The sequence below is a fragment of the Sciurus carolinensis genome, chromosome 6 (assembly GCF_902686445.1).
Source record: "Sciurus carolinensis chromosome 6, mSciCar1.2, whole genome shotgun sequence".
NCBI lineage: Eukaryota > Metazoa > Chordata > Mammalia > Rodentia > Sciuridae > Sciurus > Sciurus carolinensis.
In genome coordinates this window covers 27,519,987-27,542,244 of record NC_062218.1, presented here as the reverse complement: position 1 = coordinate 27,542,244, position 22,258 = coordinate 27,519,987, and the positions used below count along the sequence as shown (strand labels likewise).

General features: G+C 43.3%; 1 protein-coding gene across 9 annotated transcripts in view; it reads right to left on the bottom strand.

Moving 5' to 3' along the window:
• The window catches only part of Pdzd2 (PDZ domain containing 2), a 362,396-nt gene that overhangs the window by 191,652 nt on the left and 148,486 nt on the right, over window positions 1-22,258 (bottom strand). Inside the window, exon 1 of one of the 9 annotated variants that reach the window (XM_047555265.1) lies at window positions 3,679-4,095. The exons of the other annotated variants lie outside the window; for them this stretch is intronic. The gene's annotated coding sequence lies outside the window, so the exon portion shown is untranslated. Of the gene's footprint in view, window positions 1-3,678; window positions 4,096-22,258 lie in introns of those variants that run through there. 9 annotated transcript variants of the gene reach the window in all.

Below are 22,258 nucleotides of genomic sequence, written 5' to 3'. Positions count from 1 at the left end.
ACCACTCTAAATACAGCAGAAAAAGAGAAAGTCTCCATACCAAATGGTTAGACTTCTGGTCTTCTTTCCATCTGGCTCCCAGAATGCCACAACCAGCCAACTCTCCTCGGTCTCCAAGATTTCTCTTCAGCTGGGCAGTTTCTCCAGATACAAGATCCTCCCCTAATGAGACAGTCGTTCAGTGAAACCAAGGGTGAGCTAATTCTACAGCAGAGGTCCTCCACACTAGCTGCGCATTCAAGTCACCTGCAGAGCCTTTAATAACCACCACCACCACCTGGGTCCTAGCAAGATCATACATCATTGAATTACTCTGCAAATGTCCATGGAAAGTTACTGTGTGCCAGGCATTGTTCTGGATCCTGAGACTTTCCTGGGTCTCCTTCTTGGAAAGGAGCTATTTCTGGGTACAAGTTCCGTCCTTGCAGACCTTCCCATTAGGGTTTCAGTGATCAGTCAGGGATCATCAAACAAGTGAGGAAAGTCTTTACATGGAAGAGATTAAAAAACAAAAACAAACAAAACTAAGAGGAAATCAGAGGAAACAGAAACAATGCAGGGAGGAGAGAAATACTTCAAAGAAGCCGTAATGAGATCTGCAGAGTTGAGCAACTTTTCATCCATGAAACAATAACAGGAGGCTGTAAGAAAATCACAGATCTTTAAGGAGCTCTTGGGAATTAGAAATTTGATGGCAGACATAAAAAAGGAATATATGGGCTAGAAGATAAAATGAAGAGATTTACCAGAAAGTACTGCTGTACTTTTTTTTTTGGCGTGGTACTGAGGATTGAACCCTGGGCCTCACACATGCTATGCAAATGTTCTGCTCTGCCACTGCAAGTAAGCTGTGTCCCCAACCCCTCTTAGAATATTATTTTGAGACAGGGTCTTGCTGAGGGGGGGAAAAAAAAGCTGAATTGCCCTGGTAGGCCTTGAACTTGTGATCCTTCTGTCTCAGCCTCCTGAGTAGCTGGGGTTACACTCATGCACCACCATGCACAATTGGAAGTACAATATTTTTAAAAGGAGAAAGAAAAAATGTAATTGAAAAATAAATAAATTCAGTCCCTGAGAGTTTCCTTCCAATTAATAGGTGTTACGGAAGAGAGGAATGGAAATTTTATTTTTTAAAACTGTAGAAAACTGTTCAGAACTAATGGGCTGAGCTTCTAGATTGAGAAAACCCATTGAAAGCCCAGTAAAATGGTTGGAAAAAGAGTACCAACAAGAGATAATGAAGTGTCATTACAAAGAGAGAGGAATATTACAAGGGACAAAGAGGAAATCCTAAAAACCTTCAGAGAAGAGGAAATACATTCAAAGCATCGCGACTTCGAATGACATCTGACATCTGAACAATATTAAATCTGAAGGGCAGTGCTACAGGGACCCTCACTGTAGAATTCATATCCCACACAAACTGTTAACCTCACATGTGGTTTTCTCAGATCTTCTTTCTGAAAGATGTGTGTTTTGGAAAGTGAATATAAGAAGGAAGACATGAGGTTTAGAAGACAGGGGATGCTACATAAGAAACAGGCAAAGTAACTCCCTAGGACATCCCATCATAGTGCCTTGTGCACACAGCCTCAGGAGTAGCACATCCAGGGTGGAACTGGAGGACAAGAGGTGAACCACAGGACAGGATGCATTTGGCATTTAGAAATAAGTATGAAAACTTGAAAAGTGATTGTCTCTGGGGCATAGGTGTTGAGGTTGGTGAGGGGTGGGCGAGTGACTGATGTCCCTACTTATAAGTCTTATAGAAATATTTCACTTTTAAAAGTATATATATGTGTACTTTTGATACACATATAAGAGGGAAAGAAGAGAAGGTCAGACTAGGAATTGGATTTCAGCTCAAGAGTAAGAATCAGGAAGATTCCCAAGCAGCACCCTGGAGCGCCCACTCTCTAGAAGGCAGAGCATGGGTAATGACCTGGGAAACAGAAGCCTTGAAGAAGACAAGCAAGCAACATGGCAGCAGAGAGTAGACACCTGGAGGTCCCAGGGGGCAGAGTGGAATGGAGTCCCTTCAAGGAAACAATTCCCAAGTGTGACCTGCTGGAGCATAGAGAATCAGCAGGAGCAGGCTGAGGGGAAGCTCAACCCCATGCCAGGCATGGCATTGGATGATTTATGGAAGTGAGAAGGCAAACTGAAAGGCAATGTTTAGTAATTCTGCAGCTTTGCACCTTCTTCCTTTCACCTTGGATGAGTGGAGGCTGCATACACCTTCTGGACAGTTATGTCCAGCAGGGCAGCCTCAAAGTGCAGGTTGAGAGCAAGTGGAATGAGTCTCAGGTCCTCAGTCCATCTTGGTTTTCTCAGTTACTTTCTCTTTTATGTCCTATTTCTATTTCTTCTGGTTGTGGCCCACCTGAGAACTCTTCTTTCTACAGAAAGAAGGCCTTCTTCCCCAAACCACCCATTGCCATCCTAGAATTCCCCAGCTGCTCTAGTTTGAATGGAGAGTCTGAAAGCTTCACATCTCTCTCTCTCTCTCTCTCTCTCTCTCTCTCTCTCTCTATCTATCTATCTATCTATCTAGTACTGTGGATTGAACCACCGAATGACATCCCAGCCTTTTTATTTTTTTATTTTGAGACAAGCTTTCACCAAGTTGCTGAGGCTGGCTTTGAACTTGTAATCCTCCTGCCTCAGCCTCCCAAATTGCTGGATTATAGGCGTGCACCACTGTGCCCAACTATAGTTTAAAATTTTTAACTATATTTTTAAAATTCATCTGCAATGTGACTTTCACTTGCAAAAGCACCCGTACTGCTATATTTTGTGTATTTTAAGATACTTCTATATTAGAGTTTATACTATCTCCTTATATCAAACTCAGCTTGACCTATTTTTATGAAAAGCATTTATTGTTTACATTAAAAAAAAAATCTTTTCCCCAGAATCACAGCTGAAGTTACCTCCTTAATTCCCTTCATCTCAGGAGACAAAACTGACTTCATTTCACTCCTAGAATTTATAAACTCCAGTAGAGAGAAGCTACATGATAGAAAATGCCATTATCTTTCCAAACATGCTTCATCTTTAAAAGATCTTCTCACTAGTGGACACTCTAATCAAAACATTTTGTGAATCAGTGGCGGGGCTGTTGTCCAAGCAGGATGTTCAGTAGTTTGGGGCAAAGATCTGTCCCAAAAGAGATTGTGACCTCTTGTTGGATCATAAACACAGCTCCCTCCAGTAGAGAACGCAGCTTTGCTCGGCAGATTGGCAGGCCTGCTAGAAGCAAGGGATAAGGACAGGTGCCTGGGCTGCCAATCTCCTCACGCATCTCATGTGCTTCATCAGCACTCTCACAAAAGGTGCTCAAAAAGACTGTGGCTCTGGAGCCCCTCGGGGTTCCTCCTGGGGCGCGTCCCCTCCCTGCCCATCACACACACACAGGGCGCCTCCTTCCGTCCAGTAATTGACACACCGGCTCAAAGCACTGCTCCCGAGGAACACAAACCATCTCGAAACACGCGAATCCCCAGGTGGAAAGGCAACACTCCAGCGATCTGGGAGAAGAGTACGGCAGACGGCTGGGTGGCTGCTGGGTTTTTTTGCATTCTGTGCTAAATTCCCCGGCTGAGGGATTCAGCCTCCATCTGCACCGCAACCCGGATCGGATCGGGAAGCGGGAGGTTTTTCTAGGCAGATTCCTACCTCCAGTCTTGAAGTCACCTTTGGAGGCTTCCTCGCCGACCTCTTCGCGCAGCTTCCTTGGAGCCTGTGTCCGGAGCAGCTGGCCTCGGGTAATCCGTTCGGGCCGGGTTTAGCAATGCCAGGGGCCGGTCATTAGCCTAATCACCTGCTGCCAGTCCGGCGGGGCGCGCGAGAGGCCGGGCAGGGCTGGTTCCCCGCCCCGGCCGCCGCCCTCCCGAGGTCCCGACGGCTGCGGGCAGCCCCGGAGCAGGATCCCTGCAGGACTTCCCAACCGCTCCCCTCGCTGGCTACAGATCTGTGGGAGGACCCCCTCCCTCCTCGGGCCCTGGTTGAGGAGGTTATGAAAAGACTGTAATGTAATCCTAAGGCGGCTCGTCACTCCCGGGCTCACTTGTCAAAACTCCACAGCATTCCAGAATCCCTTCCCCGGTCACTCCCCTCCTCTCGCAGGGAAAAGGAAACCGCCCCGGGAGGATTGCAAGGAGTTGAGGTTTCTTATTCAGACACTTTTGTTTATGTCAAGTGCTCAGGGGCTTCCTGCTGTAAACGGCGCAGGATTGAAGGAGAAAACGCCCTCCCCGGACCCTGATACCCTCACCCAGCTCCGAAGTTCCCTCAGAGCCACCCGAAGAGGCTCCACCTCCCTAACATCATTCATTTCATAACCACTCTGTTTCATAATCAGCAGAAGCATGGATTCTTATGGGGAGGGGGTTATTAAAATCACAACTATCACACAGGGCAGGATGTCAGGGAACTTTCCAGAAATCACCAGAGCCTTTCTCCTGGAGTAACCAAATTTACCACCCCTGAATTACAATTGCCCGTGCGTGACTGCACAACTCAAGCATTTCCTTTATACCTTCTCCTGCTCGCCTGCCCCTCCCACCTTCAGCGGGTTCAGTCAGCAAGTCAACCCCTCGAGAGGACGAACAGGCTTGGGCTGCACAACCATCTCTCCAGCTGCAAACTGATGAGGAAGCCTGACCCACGAGGCCCAATTGTTTACATCACACCCACTGAGGGCTTCCTGTCTTAAATTAATGGTAATACAAATAAGACAGGAAAAGAGTGTTTGCTTTTCTAAAGTAGGAGAGGGGCTTGGGCAGGGGGAGCCACCCCACACTATTTCATTGCTTTTCAAAACTTCGATGGTATTTTATTCCATTTTTCCACTTCTAACACTTGTTGAAAAGTAAAAGCACTGCTGTGCCAAACCTCAAACCATTAAGGAACTCCTGCTCAAAACACATTTTCACCTGGCTTTGGAGGGCTCCAAGTTGGAACTCCCAGGGGAAGCTGAGCTCGAGGTATGGAGAGTGCCCAGGGTTAAATGGCACAAGTAAACTCACTCCAGCCCTGTGATTCCCTCCTGGGACTTGCACAGACAGGTACACACCCTCCCCTCTCTTTGGGGTTTGCACCAGAATCTTACCCTACTTTCACCCTGCCCTGTGTCTCTAAGCTATTATTCTTTTCCTAGGCTTCTAGCAGCCCCTAAAAGTAAATGAACTTTGCAATGGACAGATCTGGTGGAATTCAAAGCAATTAATTAAAACGGAGGAGGCCAAAGAAGGCTTCAATTCCCAGTACCATTACTGCCACTGGAATGGGTAATTAGAGCCTAGGAGGGGCCAGCCCATGTCAAGCCCAGGCTGGAAATCTGCCCATTCTGAGAAGCATCCCAAGAGCACACGGTAAATAAACCTCATAATTACCAGTCTTGGAATTACCTCCAGTTGCTTCATTCAGGCCAGTGCAAGAGGAAACCGGAAATAGGCAGGAGTGCCAGGCTATGGCATTCCTCCTGTAGAAGTACTGGAAGGAAACAAAACCTCAGGATAAAGTCTGTCTCCAGGAGGTGTGTGTACTGCAATCAACACCACCTCGTGGAATTGAGAACACTAAGCATGCCCAGGGAGACGGGCTTGCCAAGTGGGTCCTCGAAAGACTGCAATTCCTGGGTCAAGGCGGCAAGTTAGGCTGACGATTTCAGAAAAAGCCGAATGTATCAGAGCACCAATGTAAAGTGTCTGGCTTACAGACATTAAAATGAATGCTAACTCCTCCTCCCTGACCTTTTCCAGCTCTTGGGCCATGGGGTAGAAGTCCTAGCAGATTCATGAGCATCCTTCTATGTGGCAACTCAGTATTTGATAAGTTTTAAGGGAGCTGAGTTCAAATTGAATAATTATTACTAATTACAGAAGTGCTCTGAATGCCTTTTCCACTGACAATTTCCTATTGCTTTTGCTTCTTTATTCTTTCAATCCAGTATATAATTTATGATGTGTAAATCAGTGCCATTTAAACTAAATCTAGGGCTTTAAGTGTAATGCAAATAAATATCCTGTTCCCCAGCCCCATCTTCATTGCTTAGTATCAGTTTAGTGTGTGAATTGCTGGGAATTAAAAATTTGACCACATCTGCATAATATCTTAGCTTCAGGAAGGCTTTAGAAAGCATATGCCATTCTCATTAGCAGGTCAGAAAGATAGGATTGGGTCTGTCTTTTCCCTACCCAGGCTTCACTGCTGCCTGGAAAAGAAATCAATGGCTCAGTAAACAAAGTAGTGCTTAAAATGTACTCTAAGATTTCATCCTGGGTCTGGTTTAAATAATGCTTGAAATTGCTCTGTGCACACCCAGAGTATACGAATAACAGGAATTTGGGTTGGAACTGCTAATATGTTAAGAGAATCCAAAGTAGCTTCAACACATTAACGAATGGTTCATTAAAAACAGTTTAGAATTCAGCATGATGGCTGATTATAAAGTAGTATCCTCGGGGGTGATAATCAGCAAGCTGGACACAAATGAGGCTTACTGTCTACATTCAAGAAAAACTGACAAAGTGGTGAGGATCGTGGTAGATCATGCATGTAAAGGGGATCTGCACACCATATTGATAAGGAACAGGCAACCCAACACTGGGCTGTTCACACTGGTGACATGTAAGGAAGTACCCCACTGCTCCCTACCCTGTCATAAAGAATTTGGTAGCAGATAGAATCTTATGAGGAGGTATGTCCCTTCTGAGGTTCCTTATTTTAAGGAAGATGTGGAGACACTGGAAAGATTCCAAAGGAGAACCTAAATGATTAAAGAGACAGAAAATAGAATCTATAAGGGAAGGTTAGAGGACTTGGAGTTGTTTAGTCTGGAGAGGAAAAGTACCTAAAGGCAAACTCAAGTCTTCTATCTGAAGGGTTATTATAAAGAGGATACCGACCAGCTGTTCTTCATCTCTCCAGAGGACAGAAGAGGTAAAGAGACTCAAAATACCACTCAAAAAATCTGGGTCAGATTTTTTCTGACTTGTTCTAATGGGAACTGACTTGACATCAGCATGGTCTCAGTTGCCATTCCTGTGCTGTCTTCACTTAGGTGACATCTGAGTCTTGCATGTTTAGGCAGAAGCTACTCTAAAGTAAAACATCCATCCCCTTCTGGAATGATAGTCATTCCATCAAGGTAGGCCCAAAGACCCTGAGCCTCTGTGTTCCTAACTCACCAACAAGGTGCCCCGAAAATGTAATGATCCCCCAAATTGGGCTTTTGTTCTTTATTAAAATGGGTACCTCTAAGAATACATCCAACTTCAGATACTGGATGGATGGTAAGAATATTTCATAGATTCACTCCCATATTATTTCAGTATACAGGAAGTATTGCTTTCTGTGTGGGCAAAGAAATACAGTTGATGATGATAATGATAATAATAGCTATGAATTATTAAGCTCTTACTATAATTATATTGGGCACAGTGCCCAATCTATTTTATGTAGACTACCTACCTCATTTATTTTTTTGCAGTAGCCCTGTGAAGTGGAAATAATTATTAGCTTTATTCTAACACAAAGAAACTGAGTCACAGAAAGGTTAAGTAACACAGCTGGTAAATGTCGGGAGTCCCAATTCAAACCCACTTAGTCTGACTCAAAAGGGTGTGATTAATTAAAACTCTGCCTCCCATCGTTAAGTGTTTTTAGTTATTCAGAGGGAGGAAACATTAGGGGAAAAAATTCATGCTTCTTGGCCCAAATGGACTAAACTCACGTCTTCCATATGTTTACATTACCTGAGGAACAAAATCATTTTTTCCCAGTGTAACAGGAAGAGACGGATGGAATTGACCTTCTGATTGAGAGGGTGCATGGCTGTCTCCCACAGGGCTGAAAAATCCAAATGACAGTCATATCTTTTAGTAAAATCAAAAAATTTTAAGTAAAAACATAGAATAATGTATTCATTAATAATATCACCTTGCATACTGTGGTTCTGTGACCATTGAATTTATTAATATAAGTGTATTCTGACTGTGATGCTTAAAGCAAACTGAGCAGAATGGAAGTTCTCCAACATGCTGGTGGCCAAGGCCCTAGTCAATCATTTCCATGGGCCTCTATGGGTGTCCCCTAAGAGTCTTAAAATTCAACTCTTTCTTTTGATTTAGCTCCATGAGAAAGCATATGGATGGGTCACATATTTTCTCAATGTCAACCACTTTTAGGTCAAGACAAGATTTTTAATGAGGTTTATTGAGTACTGTAATTTATCAACAGTAGATGATTCATGAGTGAAACAGACATCAAAATGATTTTTAGCAAATAAACCACACACAAACAAAAAATAAAAAGCCTTGATCTAAATTACTCCAAAGGATAGATATTTTCCCATTAAGACAATTTATCCTGCGTTCATAAACAAAGAGGGGCATAATTATACAAGTGGTTGCTAACAGATCTGTACCTTATGTAGCTATAAAAAGCTGGAGAGAAGAAGAAAGTGGAAATTCCCAGAAGATCCCCAACCACATCCAGCCATCGAATCTCCATACATACAAAGCCCAGCAGTGACATTAAGCAAAGCATGAAAAGAACCCTCAGTATTTTTACACAATCCACATAAATTAGAATTGTCCTGAAACTAAACAATGACATTTCTACCCAATAAACTTTCGGTTAACACATGGACAGAGTGGTGGCTTATTGGCATTCCAGATGTACTTAATAAGAAACATGATGCCTAGAATCAAAAAGGTCTTTGGTAAAGTTGGTTGGATGGATGGATGAGTGTGCAGATGTCTCAACAGATGCTGGCGTCGCCTCTTTCCTCCTTTGAATCTATGTTGGGAAGATATCATCAGTGCTGCAAAGTCCAAGGCCCCAACAGGGGCTGAGCAGTTTGACACTGGTACCCTGGAAACAGTGCTTGGAACCAGAGGTTGGTTTCCAATCCAAAGATACCAACTGTGTTTTTGCCATAAGTACAAGAAGAAGAGTTGGCAGGCTTTTACTCAAAAGTCACTATTATTTATAGTATAGATTCTAAACTCTGAAGTCCAACAGAATCAAGTACAAAATAATTAACATCTACTGACCACTTGCTGGAAGCCAAATCCTGCCCTAGGCTCTTTACATTTTAATTCTGGGGATCTGAGGTACCAGGGATTGAACTCAGGAGCACTTGACCACTGAGCCACATCCCCAGCCCTATTTTTTGTATTTTATTTAGAAAGAGGGTCTCAGTTGCTTAGTGCCTTGCTTTTGCTGAGACTGACTTTGAACTCGCAATCCTCCTGCCTCAGCTTCCAGAGCTGCTGGAATTACAGGTATGCGCCACCACACCTGGCACATTTTAATTTTTATTTAATTTTATTTGTAGTACTGGGGATTGAACCAAAGACACACTACCACTGAGCAACACCCCCCCACACCCTTTATATTTTGTATTTTGAGACAGGGTCTCACTAAGTTGCTGAGGCTGGCCTGGAACTTGGGAACCTCTTACCTCTCCTTCTCAAGTAGCTGTGATTACAGGTGTGTGCTACATTGCCTATCTGGTCCTCAATAAATCCTTATTACAATTTTAGTATAGACTAGTCTGACATTAGTCAGATTTTTGCCACTCTAACAAAATACTTGAGAGAATGAATTATAAAGAGAAAAGGTTTATTTTGGCTCATAGTTTTAGAGGATCCAGTTCATGATTGAGGGAACCCATTGCTTTTAGGATTTTGGTGGGGGTGCCAGATGACAATGGTGGGGAGTGTGTGGTGGAGCAAATTACTCACCTTATACACAGAAAGGAAAAGAGAAAGAGGAACAGGATGGAGTCTCACAACCCCCTTTGAAGGCACATTGCCATTGACCTAAGTACTTTGCACATGGCCCTTCCTCCTAAAGGTCCACAATATCTCTGGATAGCACTACCCTGTGGACTAAGCTTTTAATGCATGAACCTTTGAGATCCCACTCAACATCCAAACTATAGCTGAGTATGTATTATTACCAACCTTTTTTCAGGCAGTGAACTGGGCCACAGGATTACCTAAAAAGCTCATGACACACAACCAGTAAAGAGAAGAGCTGGAACTCAGAGTTCATTTGGAGCCAGCATTTGCTCTTAACTGCTACCCAGGGCTTCCTGTCCAAATCGTACCTCCCCACTCTCCTAGGAAACGTGCAACAGATGCTCTGATCTCTGCAGGACCTGCTCCCAAGCTCCTAGCCCTCCCGCTGTTACCTCTCTGAGTGCTTCCATCACTTATTCTCCAGTCAACACACAGCGAGCAGCTTTCTTGGCTCACACATTCTCCACCCAGCTCTGAAGTTCCCTTGGGAATATGTGTTGAATGTCAGTCTGGAGATGTAGTGGAATAAGAAAAACTTGGGTTTATTGGGAAATGAACCCAAGGGTTCTTGCATGTTAGGCAAGTACTTTACTATTGAACTACATCACCAGCCTTCATTCTTTATTTAAATTAAAACAAAACAAAACAAAACTATAGGTCGCTGACCTTATCTTTACCTGATTATGTTGCCAGAGAATAATACTGGACTCCCTGTCCTCCTTTATCTGCCCCAGATAAATGATGGCCCTATACCTAAGGCAAGTGAAGTCACAGAAGCAGCCAGTTTTTTTTTTTTTTTCTTTTTTCGAGTTTTATGCATCTCTAAAAATCATACCTTGATAACAAGCATATTGTAAATATCTTACCAACAATAATAAAGTCATTTTCTAGTTGTGTGTTGATTACCTATAGGCCTACTTAATCTTTGAGGGTATTTAAAAACAAAAAAAAAAAAAAAGAAAAGTTCAAATCCTACAATGACTACCATAGGACCCAGGGTGAGATGTTTAATATTTTCCTATTTTCATATTCAAACCAACTTCCTTAAGGGCTTTACAAAGGGGGGAGATTAAATGAAAAAATGTTCATCAAAAAATGTCCAGTGCCGGATACTATAAGCCAGAGATTCTCAAGCAGGGGCCATTTGTGCTCCACCCACCACCCCATCAGGGACATTTGACAATACCAGGCTAATGTTTTTGATAGTCACAACTGCAGAGAGGGGTACTTATCAGCATCTAGTGCGTAGGAGCATGAAATGCAGCTTAGAATCATATACAGCATAGGACAGCCTCCCAAACAAAGGATTCTCCAGTTTGAAATGTAAATATGCTGAGGTGGAGAAACTGTGCTATAAGCTCTTAAAAATCTATTGAAAATGTAAATTCCCATCCTCTTCCTCTTTTCTTATAGCACCAAGTTTCTAGAAGGAATTCAGGAAATACTGGTTGAGTAAGCATGCATGAATGGGCTGAGTGACTGTCAGTCCTAGGCTCTTTTGCAAGAAACACTTAAATTGAGAGTGATCTTGTCTTGGCAGGGCTTTGGGTGGGAGTTAATTCATCTATAACCAGAACCTTCCAATACCTGAGCCCGGTGAAAGGAATTCTGAAACGAACCTAACCTCACACTGGGAGCCTGAGCCCAGTACAAGGGATGTCAAAGTTGATCTTAGGAGAACTGATGCACTTGGACAAGAGTCAGCTCCTCCTCATTGGTGGCATCTGCAGTGACTTGCTCTTATGCTGTGAAAGCTTTGCCAGTTGATTCTCATCCCACTTCAAGGAATAAATACAGCAAAAGAGCCAGAAGGTCATGGAGGGATTTGTTCAGTCTCTCAGTCCTTGTCCTCTGCCCACTCCAGCCACAACCACACAACCTGGAGCCTCCATCAGCCTGAAGTCAGGGAATTCTTATGCTGCTGATGGGAAAACATGGTGGAAGAAAGGATGTCCAGTCATGACTTGTATATTTCAACAGGGTCAGTTAAATGGGTTCAAAGAACTGGAAACTGAAGAATAAAGGCTACCATTCTTAGATACAGCACAAACCACACTACAGGAACCAGAGGACTAATGGGATGTGTTGGCGGGGCAGATTCCTTGCATCCCCCATTCTCCAGATTTGAAGACAATATTTTCTAGCTCTGTCTTTTACAGCCAGAAAACACAGGTGGTTTTGGTATAGTTGTATATGATAAAACTTAAAACTTGCATCTCCAGTCATTCTTAAGCCTCTCTGGGAGATGTTCAACAGCCTGCCCAGAGCTGTGCAGAGCAAGATAAGTTCTGTCTTCCTGTGGCCTCTGCATGTACTGGGCTGGGGCTGTCCTTCCCACTCTCGCCACCCTCCCATGCCCAAGTCCTACTCACCTCTCAAGAGCTCAGCATAGACATTGCCTCCTTCAGGGGACCATCCTGACCTTCCCTCGAATATATTCACGGCTCTTCTTCAGGCCCGGTAGCAGCCTCACTGCCCGTTCACCTGTTTACTAACCCTTGGAGATTGTCAGCTCTTTTAGGGGAAGGTCATGGCCTTGCTTACTTTTTTATTCTCAGGGCCTAGCACTGTGTCTGGCACATACAGATGCCCAGGGGATATTTGCCAAATGAATGAGTATAAGGAGACTTCCTGATGCATTCATTCCTGCAACTACTTATTGAGTGCCTACTAGGGACAGGTACAGGGCCAGGTACTGGGAGAACAACTATCCCCACCCTAATATTAACAATGGCGATGGTGATAAAAAGAACCATGGCTAATGATTACTGGACATTTACTGTGTACCAGGCATCATGTTGAAATTTTCTCTTTTCCTCTTGTAATCCTTCCCCCAAAACCCATATGACAGGTACTATTATTATTCCCACTATACCCATGAAAGTCATTCACATGAACTTTAATGTAAATGAATCTCTAACATTTAAGTTCCCAGACCTCTACTTACTTGGGTTTCATTCACACCAGCTAAGAAAAGGTTACCTGTGAATTCACTCCTGTGCTTTGCTGGTGGCTGTCACCTTGCCTGGAGTGTCCCTACTTGTGCTCTTCATCTTGTTTGAAATTTACTTTAAAATATTTTGATGCACACTGTGTGAGGTCAAGTGGTGTCAACCACACTCCACGCTTGAGACTGAGCTAACGTATGATGGACATTTATCAGGAGTCTAAACTCCGCAGTTGCAGCAAATACTTGAAATATCATTATCTAAGTCTGCCAGTTTCTGTAGTTAACAAAATGAAAGTTAGAAACAAATTTTTCTCGTTTGTGGAACGAGAGATTTTCAAGGTAAGTTGGTTAGGAAAGTTCAGACAAACACCCCTGTCCTTGCCTGCTGAACTGTGAGAATCAGGGCATCATCTTCCTCATGCTTCGGAGAATTGACTTCAGCTGTGCAGATGGGGACAGTGTCCTCCAATTAGGCAGGATTCTGATGATACAGTCAGCTGATTCCCCTTTGGGTCTACTGTATGAGCTTTAAGTGAACCTGCAGGAAAGGGACTGATTGGCAGTATCTTCAGACTTGCAAAGCAGGTGGAGTTATTTCTGTGCTTGGTCACTAATACTGTACACAGGGCCATAGTCAAGGACTCACTTTCATGGTAATGGTAGTGAGGTTATGGGTCAGGGAACAGGTAGTTCTCAATGTTTCCTGACAATTTGAGGCTATTGATGCTCAAAGAAAGGAACTGATAACTGTGGAGCAGGCAGCTCAGGTGGGTCTGCAACGCCCCCTTCCCTGGCTGGGTCTCTAGGCAAACACCCATTCATCTTTCAACACAGGGCTCAAAAATACCCGCTACCATGAAGGCATTTTTTTTTTCTTTTTTCCATTTATTTATTATTAAACATTTTTTTCATACATGTGTATAGAGTAATAATCTCTGTCTCATTCTACTGTCCTTCCCATCCCCACTGCCCTGCCCCTCCCCTTATTCCCGTCTGCATAATCCAAAGCTCAGGAAGGCATTCTTGATAAATCACCTCCCCTTGGGATTTCTGAGAGTTGCCCAAATGGCTTCTTGCTAAGGTCCTTCTGACAAATCCTTATTGCTTAGGATAACCTGGGCAGGTCTCTTCCTGCATCCTGAAAAGTCTAATTTACCAGGATTTTATTTTAGAATATGGTTTATTGAGTGAGGCATCATGCTAGCTGCTGAAGAGACCCTGATAGGCAACATGAGCTTAGAGACTGAGGTGGGCAAATGAAGTGACAGGCAGTGATTATGGGATAACATTAAATCCAGGGAGTTAGTGGAATCCCATTAGAGCTAGGAAGGCTAGGGAGGTAGGAAGGTTTCCAGAACAAGTGACTGTGAGCTGAGCCCTGAAGAAAAGAGTCCAGGAAGTGGAAATGGCAAGTGCCAAAGGTCCATGGCCAAGACAGGGGATGTCATGTTCTGTGGACTTAAAAAATTCATGCTGGCTGCAAGTTTGGTTGGCTTGGGGCCAGTGCTAGGAGAGTGGAAGCTGAATGGGGGCTGAGAGGGAGAGTCCACAAGGCCGTGGTTTGAACTTCATCCTTGAAGGGCTTTTAGCAGGAGGGTGGAGGGAACAGATTCCCAAGTTGGAAAGACCATGATGTCTTCAAGGAGAATATCCTAGGAGGCCAGCTGGGCAGAGGCAGCAAGAGGGTTGAGCAGGCTATCATAGAAACCAGGCAAGGAAAGATGGAGCCTGGCTTAAGCTTTCCCGGTATCAAGGATGAAACTCCAGCATTGTACTGTTTGTAGGCTCTCTTTCAACTAGACTGCGATCCCTTAGGGACATAAATTGGAATTTATGCTAGTATCACTTACCTTCAGGGGATATGTTCCAAGACCCTAGTGGATGCCTGAAACTACAGATAGTACCAAACCCTATATATACTCAATTTTTCCTATACATACAAACTTGAGTGCCTTCTCCATTTAAATAGGCAATTATCAAGCATGGTGGCTATAACTTTGGCAGTTGAAGTATGACAGAAAAATTAACACAAATTTCTTTTTCCTTCATAATATTAGAAGATTTATCATTTTAAAAAAATTTTTTAGACTGCATTTTGATTCATTGTACACAAATGGGGTACAACTTTTCATTCCTGTGGTTGTACACAATGTAGATTCACACCATTCGTGTAATCGTACATGTACATAGTGTAATAATGTCTGTCTCAGTCCACTATCTTTAGAAGATTTATTCTTACAGCAGATCTTAGTAATTTCAGCACACGTTTGTTTTCTTCCCTAAAGTCAAGAATCTTCACCTTTGCACTTGAAGCACTTTATGACTTTTCTTTGGCATTTATGAATTACCAGCATCACTATTCTTACACTTTGTGATCCTTATTAAGTAAAATAATGTTTTGAACACAAGTACTGCAATACTGAGACAACTGATCTGATACCCGAGAAGGTTACTAAGTGACTAATGGGCAGGTAGCATATACAGTGTGGATACACTGGGCAAAGGACAATTTATGTACTGAGAGGGATGGGGCAGGACAGCATGAGATTTCATCCTGTTGCTCAGAGCGGAATGCAATTTAAAGCTTATGAAATGTCTATTTCTAGAATTTTTAACTTAGTATTTTCAAACCATGACTGACTGCAGGTAGCTGAAACCTCTGAAAACGAGATCACAGATTAGGGGTACTCATTGCTGGAGCTTCAGTGGCCACAGGTGGCAAAGACTTTAGTAAAGGGCTGTTGGTGCGTGTTGAATGACAGAATCCCTTGTGTGCAAAAATGATTTACTTTTGCTGGCTCCTCATCACCAGGGCTCCTATCCTCACTCCACTCTCGCTCCCATCCTCTCTGTCTGAAAAAAATCTCTCTTCACCCATTGCTATATTCTTTTTACATTTAGTTGTTCCAAGGTACAAAGTGACTCCACTTCCTTCCATAAAAAGACTTGATTTTAGTCTTCACAGTCCCCTACATATCCTGTGCTGTCCTTTTCTCCCACTCTGACCCAGCTCATCCTACTAGTTCATCTTGTCAAGACTTCATACAAGGCCCAGCTTTAAGAGGTCCCTCTCCCACCACCGAGCAAGTTTTCCAGTGGTGATCTCACTTGGAGTTGCCTCTGCCTCCCATCTGGTATCCTCTGTCCATTTCATTATATATTAAATATAAAATAAAACAGTCTCCCATCTGCAAGAAGCATTCGTGCACTCCAACGAACCTGATACAGAATCTTACCCAACCCTAATCCCATTAATATGTGTTTCTGTCAATTGCATATGATTTGATGTTTTTTCAGTGTTTGCTTTTCCAAGAAATAATATCAGGGCATTACAGATCCAAATCCTCATCTCTCCCTCTCTTGACTATAGCATACACTCAAGATCCTCCTGCTCTGTTGCCTGGGCCAAAGAAACTTGTTCTAGCCCACAAAGGTCTTTGGCTTTGACCTGCCCCTAAGAACTGGGCATTAGGTACCAGGAACCTAGAAGCAGAAAATCCAATGTAGACATTGCCTACCTCTCTCTAGGCTTGGCCTACGCCGGCCCTACCAGATGGTTTTACAATAATGAGCACTGTGTTATCCAGAAGGTCCTACAGTAAACTCTTAAGGAGATTTAAATCTGGAGAGTATCCCAGAGGCTGTTCTTTTCCTTACAAACTTTCATTTAGCATGGCTGGTACCTTTCCCTACACAGGTTTCTACTCATGTTGCCAGACAAAATACAGGAAATGCAGTTAACTTTGAATTACAGATGAAAAATGAATAAATTTTTATTGTAATAAGTCCCAAATAGCACATGAAATTTTTTATTTGCTAAATCTGACAATCTTAATTTGTACTTATACTTTGTCTTTATAAAAATCACTTCGACACTCATTAATATGTAAATATAGAGAAAACAGAACATATCACATGGTCAAAACTTGGGACCCTTGAAAACATTCTTTTTGGTCTCTGTTCCTCACAGATGGACGTCTTCCTACAAGGAGGGGCTTTGAATTACTTTCTTTATAGCTGACTGCAAGTCCCTCACCTTTGCCTCACCTTTCTCACTCAGTTTATAATCCCTTTCCATGATCACTCTTTCTGCATCATTAAGTTCAACCACTTTGACCCTCTTCCCTTCCCAAGCAATTACCATTCCATTGAGCGCTTCACCTTGACTTGCTCTCTTCTGATGCTGTATCAAAATGTCTCCTCTTTACAAGTCAATAACCACATTAAGGAAACACAGAGCAGGTTGTGTATAGCGCTCCAATTCTTCCAGATTGACCTCAGGGATTGCATTCCTATTCCTAATTACTCTATGCTTTCCAACTCCAAGAAGTCCCTCCAGGAAAGCAGTTCTAGAACTCCCACCTCCTTTCTGATCTGTTCTCCACTGCTCTCCACCAGCTAGGGAAGCTCCTAGTTGGAAAAACAAAGGACCAGGCAAAGCCTACAGTAATTTTCTCACAAATGAATAAACCCAGATTCCTCTATGGGCCCTTGGGGTCATCTCAACCTTTAAATCCATGTTGTTACTGAACATGGTGGTGCATGCCTGTAGTCATAACTACTTGGGAGGCTGGGCAGGAGGATTGCAAATTCAAGACCAGCCTGGGCCTTGAGGGAAGGACATTAATGAGAGTAAGAGAAAGTTGTTCGTGGACGGGAGCAGGGGGGCACATTTTGAATTACTAGAGTCGTGAATAACATCATTAAACACAGTCAAGGCGGTAAAAAGGTAAGTTGCTATTAATAATACTTAGCAACTTAATAAGTTGCTGTTAATAATACTTTGCAATTTGTAATAAAAGTATTAGTAAGTAGTCATAAAACATTAGTAATTAGATAAAAGGTTGTTGTATTATTGGTGCTATCATCACTTTTATTTGGGTATCACTTCATCCCACAAGGAAGGAATGATCGATATTATAGGCACTCCACAGAGATGAAAATGCCTGAGAAGGATGGAAAAACTTCAGGAACCCAGTTTACCTTCTTTTTCTTCTTTCTTTTGTGCTAGGAATTGAACCCTTGTACCATGCTAGATCACTGAACTACATCCTCAGCCCTTTATTTTGAGACAGGGTCTTACTAAGTTGCCTAGACTGGCCTTCAACTTGTGATCCTCCCACCCTGGAACCCAGGTTTCTTGACTTCTGTTCTAAGATGCTCTCCTTGCCTCGCACAAAGTTGTTAGCTTTATTAGGAACCAGCTGGCACCTGGCCAGAGAGCTGCTTTCAGACTTATTCCAATGTCCCTGGAGGGATGAGCTATTGATTGGGGACTGGGCTGGGAGACTTGAGTGTGGATCAGAGCTCTTCTTTGTCAGCCTGGATTCTCTCATCTATAACTGAGGATTATGACAATTACCTTGCAGAGGTGTGGTGAGCTATAACTGTAAATGTGTATAAACATATTTGAACAATAACTGTAATTGTAGGTTCAGGAACCTAACTTGTGTAAAAGAGTTCAAATATGCAAAGCTAAAAACAGGGATGAAATGGAGGGGGATTGGTAGTTTCCCAAAGCTACCACAAGCCTTATCAAGTTACATGATTTATGATTTTTAAAATGACAAGAGAAAGTTACAAATTTAATACTGACTCTTTTTTGGGGGGCATGGGGGATTGAACTCAGGGGCACGCAACCACTAGACACATCCCCAGCCCTATTTTGTATTTTATTTAGAGATAGTATCTCACTGAGTTGCTTAGCACCTTGCTTTTGCTGAGGCTGGCTTTGAACTCTCGATCCTCCTGCCTAGGCCTCCTGAGCCGCTGGGATTACGAGCATGCGCCACCATGACCGGTATGGATCACATTTTTAAGAGCTGTGTGTCAGGCTCTGCGATAAGACCTCCTTTAATCTCTCCTCACCCCGTGAGTCAGGGATTGTTCTCTACTCCATTCCAGTTAGGCAAACCCGGGCTTAGTGGGGCTAAGAAATCCCCCAAGGTCACACATTTCTCAAGTGGTGGGATCAGAACTCAGCAAGTTCCTGCTCTTAGACACATGTAGCCCAATCAAACCATTCTTGTAGATGTTTCTATGGTGTGTGTGTGTTCAGTTCAGAGAAAAATTTATGTGGCAACCGTAGTTGTCACTGCCAGGTGGTGGGCTGACAGGAGACATTTACATTCTTCTTCATGCCTCGCTGAATTGAGTATGCATGTTCTACAACTTAAAATGATTTTCATTTTGATTGCAAACTTTAAAAAGTAAATCAAAATGAGGCTTCTAAGTATGAGAATAACTAGTCCATGGGTGCATGGCTGTCGGGGCAGATGGAAAGACACAGGCGTAGCATTTTCAAGGTCCATCATAATTAAACTTTCGGGTTCCCCATCCCCACCCCAGAGAAACCTTCAGAGTAAAATGAATTTCTTGAAAATTAAGATTATATCCTCCCTGAGCCTAAAAGTTCAGGTTCTATTAGCTCTGTCTTTGGTGCGGTAGATCTGAGTTCTAACCTTGAACGTATACACAATTTGAGCATGAGCGTTACTGACCCAAAGATTTACCAGTTATTTACTCTGTAACATCAGCAGTGAGTTCCTAAAATCTGTTTTCTTTGTTTATCACATTTTCCCTTTGCACAATTATTTATCACTTAGGAGTAAACTCTTTCTCTTCCATGGTCATTACTAAGGTTAAAATGATGAAGGATCACCAAAGCAAACATTCTTCTTACTGTTTGCTTCAAACCCTGAAGTCTTCTTCAAGGAGAACTGCAATGATAAATTAAGATTCCACCCCCCTTGTAAACAGAGCTGGTCTTCAAAGATGACCTCTGTGAGGGAGTAAAGGAATCGAAAGCAAATCAAAGGAACTCAAAAGCAAAGACCTTTTCCTGTTTTTCTGCAGTTTCTAACAATGCAGGAGGAGGCAAGAGAGAGATGCCTGTTCTGCCCCCTGCAGGGGCCCCTGAGAACTCCTATGGGCCCCCCCAGGTCAGATGATCTGGGGACTGGAGGAGGTGCACAGAGAAGAGTGAGAGGCAGAGGCTGTGCCTCCCTTCTCTACCATCAGAGACCACTCAGAAGACAAATGTAAAGGGTACGCTTCACAGTAATGGCGGGAGGTTAACTAAATTCAACTCCGCTAGGCATGGCTGTGTGCACAGGCCTGACGTCTTGCGAATGCCCAGACCTGGAATTCTCTGTGACAGGCTGTAGTATGAAGGTGATAGGGAGGTCTTCTGGTCGAATTTCCACTTATACTGAACTACCAAGCCAATGCAAAACCATTGCCGGAAAAACCATGGACTTTTGAAGAACAAGAGACACCTTGAAGAGTAGAGACTTTTTGGCTGAGCCTTTGTTCTATTTAATGTATTTTCAGAGAACAGTGCCTCCAGACACGTTTTTAAAAATTCACCTGCATGTCAGCATGACTGTGTAGCTCTTTGAATTTGGTGATTTTCTTTTTCAAAAAGGGGTTAATTTTAAAAGTCTTCTGATTCCAGAGTGAGGCTTATGAAGCTCTCTAGGTAGCATTTCCAGTTCTACAGGTTTCCTGAGGTTTGTAGTGTCTGGGAACTCGGAATTTAATTTTGAATGTTATAGGGCTGGGCATGGTGGCATACCCCATAATTCCAGTGGCTCAGGAGGCTGAGGCAGGAGGATCACAGGTTGGAAGCCATCCTCAGCAACTTAGTAAGGCTGTAAGTAACCTAGTGAGACCCTGTCTCAAAATTAAAAAAATAAAAAGGACTGGGGTTGTGACTCTATGGTTAAGTGCGTTTGGGTTCAATCCCTAGTACCCTTCCCCACCCCCCAAAAAAACAATGCTTTTTTTTTTTAACAGATTAAAGATTTGATAGGTTTTGTATATTTTACCCATGTTTCTAGACTTTACAGATGTTACACACATATATGTGTGTGGCTATATTCCCTCTCTGCATGCCTCCTACCTTCTTTAGTCTTACCTCAGAAACAGCTAGGACTAATTTGATTCAACCTCACACAATGTATTAGGCAGTGACTTTTAAGGCCAGTAGGGTGGGCAGTTGGGAAGGAAATCCAGAAGTCAAGAGGAGGAGAGCCAGAAAAAGCTGAAATGTGTAAGGATGAGCTGGAACCCAAGAGAGGAGCCAGAAATCCTCTTCCCACCTCCAGCCTCCAGCCTGGATGATTCTGCTGACCCCTTGGGGTAGCAGGTGTCCATCATCAAGGACTGAACATCCGTGGAGCTTCTGGTCCAGGACTCAGAGTAGCTAAAGGAGACCAAGGGCAGTAGGAGCTGCAGGTCCAGCCATTGCCAGGAGCCTCAACCCCTGCCCTGGCCAGAGCCAGGGGAGCTGAGCATGGAGCCGTGGAAGGAGCTCAGCTGCTGATCTGAGTTACATCCCATCGGCCTTCTAGGCACAGAGTATGGCTGCTGCTTCACTCCCACATTCCAGATCTCACCCAAACATCTCCCACAGCCCCCACCAACCTGGAACTGTGCCCAGAGGGACAGGCTTGGTTAATTCAACACAAAACCAACCCACCACAGCCCCCAGCTTCCCGCTCCAGCTTCTAATCAAGGGCTTTTAGGGCCTCAGACCCAGAGGGAAGCTGTGAAAATTTTATCTCTAACAAGGGACAGAGCAGGGGTTGTCAAACCTTTTCTGTAAAAGGGCCAGAGATTAAGTATTTTGGGCTTTGCAGGCCACATATGGTTTCTGTCTCATACTCTTTGTGACCTTTTAAAAATGTAAAAACCATTCTTAGCTGGCAGGTGGGAGTTACTACTCCCTGGCAAGAAGGTCCTGCTGGAGTCTGGAGGCCTGGCTGCCATCAGTTCCCTGAGATCTAGCGGGAGTCCCTTCACTTCCTGGGCTGGGAGCTTGTCATCAGCATAACCAGCAGATCTGCCTAGCCCAGCATGGGGAATGCGCACCAGGGCACACGAGCCTGAATTCTGTGGGGGGAGATCTGTTCTCCTGTATTCTGCTTAAAAATTCAATGCGGATTCTTATTACACAATGAGAATTTACCTCAGTATACTTTTCCTCTTCTTCCAAAAGTGGATTAATTTGCATGGCTTTTGAAAGTGATCTTGAACAGATTAGGCACCCCTGTCTAAACGAAGTTTCTAGAGATGATCACAAAAGTCTTTTTGACTACTTTTGTCACTGGAGCACCACCTTGGTAGCAGAGGTTGTACAAGAAAGAAGGAGTTAGACTGAGTTGTAGAAACTTGTAGTCATTCCTCCCCACGCAGAAACAATAAAATTACCACTAGTTTGTAAAAGAAAAGAAATATACGTACACAAATACCATCGGTGTTCTCTTTTTTTGTAATACCTTTCATTCTATTTCAAAACATACAAGTCAGACTGGTAAATTGGGTACACCAATGTAAAACCCCTTTTTTTTGCAAACACAGCAGATTAAAAAGCACATAACATATAACACTTATAAACATATAAACAGTTTATTTTAAGGTGGCCAATTATGGAAGTTCCAATCTGGAACACGCCGGGGTTTAAGACTACATTCTCAGGGACTGATGTGTC